At 45.0% G+C, this 2,500-nt stretch overlaps 4 non-coding genes and 2 pseudogenes across 4 annotated transcripts in view; all 6 read right to left on the reverse strand.

Annotated features, from left to right (window-relative positions):
* The window catches only part of LOC142927258 (5S ribosomal RNA), a 119-nt gene extending 114 nt beyond the window's left edge, over positions 1 to 5 (reverse strand). The window contains exon 1 of the ribosomal RNA XR_012944183.1: positions 1 to 5. This exon is cut by the window's left edge and continues 114 nt beyond it. This is a non-coding gene — a ribosomal RNA (5S ribosomal RNA).
* A 427-nt stretch (positions 6 to 432) lies between these two features.
* Positions 433 to 551, reverse strand: LOC142925740 (5S ribosomal RNA). The gene has a single exon (XR_012942663.1). It is a non-coding gene; the product is annotated as a 5S ribosomal RNA (ribosomal RNA).
* Positions 552 to 804: 253 nt separating this feature from the next.
* On the reverse strand, positions 805 to 923 carry LOC142928262 (5S ribosomal RNA; annotated as a pseudogene).
* Positions 924 to 1,350: 427 nt separating this feature from the next.
* LOC142927651 (5S ribosomal RNA) lies at positions 1,351 to 1,469 on the reverse strand. The gene has a single exon (XR_012944574.1). It is a non-coding gene; the product is annotated as a 5S ribosomal RNA (ribosomal RNA).
* A 252-nt stretch (positions 1,470 to 1,721) lies between these two features.
* Positions 1,722 to 1,840, reverse strand: LOC142927169 (5S ribosomal RNA). Its single transcript, XR_012944094.1, has one exon. It is a non-coding gene; the product is annotated as a 5S ribosomal RNA (ribosomal RNA).
* A 427-nt stretch (positions 1,841 to 2,267) lies between these two features.
* On the reverse strand, positions 2,268 to 2,386 carry LOC142928263 (5S ribosomal RNA; annotated as a pseudogene).
* Between the last annotated feature and the right edge of the window lie 114 nt (positions 2,387 to 2,500).

Raw genomic sequence — 2,500 nt, forward strand, 5'->3', positions numbered from 1 at the left:
TAGGCCATGCTTGGAAAGACCTGTCGCACATTCAGATGTATTAAACAATCAACATTCAACTATACTTCTGGAGGTCATCGCTCAAAAAACCTTTATACTGGTAGAAACGAAGTTGTAAACTGAGTGTACCAGCCTGCAATAGATTAATGTGTCCGTCCGTCCGTCCCCTTTCAATACTTTAACGAAGTGAAATCTCGTGCTGTTGGGTGTATAAAATCAGTAATAGACAGCGCAGAGACTTGTCCTACCAGCCCACTCTGCAGGGATCTGTTTCTGAGCTCCTGGTTGAGCCCCGAAAGAGTGGCATCAAACATTATATTACAAAAAATATTGATCCCAATGCAGTACACCATATCGACGTGAAATTGGCAGGTGCACTAACTGGATGAGTCGAAGTGTAAAAAGCGACCCATCCAGATACAACAATGCAAAAGCCTACAACACCTGGTATTCCCAGGCAGTCTCCCATCCAAGTACTAACCAGGCTCGACCATGCTTAGCTTCCGAGATCAGACGAGATCGGGCGCATTCATGGTGATATGGTCGTAGGCCGTGCTTGCAGAGACCTGTCGAACACTCATATGTATAAAACAATCAACATTCAACTATACTCCTGGAGGTCATCGCTCGTGAAAACGTTTATTCTGAGCTCCTGGTTTAGCCCCGAAAGAGTGGCATCAAACAGTATTTTGCAAAAAATTATTGATCCCAATGCAGTACACCATATCGACGTGAAATTGGCAGGTGCACTAACTGGATGAGTCGAAGTGTAAAAAGCGACCCATCCAGATACAACAATGCAAAAGCCTACAACACCTGGTATTCCCAGGCAGTCTCCCATCCAAGTACTCACCATGCTCGACTCTGCTTAGCTTCCGAGATCAAACGAGATCGCGCGCATTCAGGGTGAGATGGTCGTAGGCCATGCTTGGAAAGACCTGTCGCACATTCAGCTGTATTAAACAATCAACATTCAACTATACTTCTGGAGGTCATCGCTCAAAAAACCTTTATACTGGTAGAAACGAAGTTGTAATCTGAGTGTACCAGCCTGCAATAGATTAATGTGTCCGTCCGTCCGTCCCCTTTCAATACTTTAACGAAGTGAAATCTCGTGCTGTTGGGTGTATAAAATCAGTAATAGACAGCGCAGAGACTTGTCCTAACAGCCCACTCTGCAGGGACCTGTTCCTGAACTCCTGGTTGAGCCCCGAAAGAATGGCATCAAACATTATATTACAAAAAATATTGATCCCAATGCAGTACACCATATCGACTTGAAATTGGCAGGTGCACTCACTGGATGAGTCGAAGTGTAAAAAGCGACCCATCCAGATACAATAATGCAAAAGCCTACAACACCTGGTATTCCCAGGCAGTCTCCCATCCAAGTACTAACCAGGCTCGACCATGCTTAGCTTCCGAGATCAGACGAGATCGGGCGCATTCAGGGTGATATGGTCGTAGGCCGTGCTTGCAGAGACCTGTCGAACACTCATATGTATAAAACAATCAACATTCAACTATACTCCTGGAGGTCATCGCTCGTGAAAACGTTTATTCTGAGATCCTGGTTTAGCCCCGAAAGAGTGGCATCAAACAGTTTTTTACAAAAAATATTGATCCCAATGCAGTACACCATATCGACGTGAAATTGACAGGTGCACTCACTGCATGAGTCGAAGTGTAAAAAGCGTGCCATCCAGATCCAAATATACAAAAGCCTACAACACCTGGTATTCCTAGGCAGTCTCCCATGCAAGTACTAACCAGACTCGACCGTGCTTAGCTTCCGAGATCAGATGAGATCGGGCGCATTCAGGGTGATATGGTCGTAGGCCATGCTTGGAAAGACCTGTCGCACATTCAGATGTATTAAACAATCAACATTCAACTATACTTCTGGAGGTCATCGCTCAAAAAACCTTTATACTGGTAGAAACGAAGTTGTAAACTGAGTGTACCAGCCTGCAATAGATTAATGTGTCCGTCCGTCCGTCCCCTTTCAATACTTTAACGAAGTGAAATCTCGTGCTGTTGGGTGTATAAAATCAGTAATAGACAGCGCAGAGACTTGTCCTACCAGCCCACTCTGCAGGGACCTGTTTCTGAGCTCCTGGTTGAGCCCCGAAAGAGTGGCATCAAACATTATATTACAAAAAATATTGATCCCAATGCAGTACACCATATCGACTTGAAATTGGCAGGTGCACTCACTGGATGAGTCGAAGTGTAAAAAGCGACCCATCCAGATACAACAATGCAAAAGCCTACAACACCTGGTATTCCCAGGCAGTCTCCCATCCAAGTACTCACCATGCTCGACTCTGCTTAGCTTCCGAGATCAAACGAGATCGCGCGCATTCAGGGTGAGATGGTCGTAGGCCATGCTTGGAAAGACCTGTCGCACATTCAGCTGTATTAAACAATCAACATTCAACTATACTTCTGGAGGTCATCGCTCAAAAAACCTTTATACTGGTAGAAACGAAGTTGTAAT

Source organism: Petromyzon marinus, chromosome 23 (genome assembly GCF_048934315.1).
Source record: "Petromyzon marinus isolate PM22_M1 ecotype Great Lakes invasive population chromosome 23, UKy_Petmar_22M1.pri1.0, whole genome shotgun sequence".
In the NCBI taxonomy this organism is placed as follows: domain Eukaryota; kingdom Metazoa; phylum Chordata; class Hyperoartia; order Petromyzontiformes; family Petromyzontidae; genus Petromyzon; species Petromyzon marinus.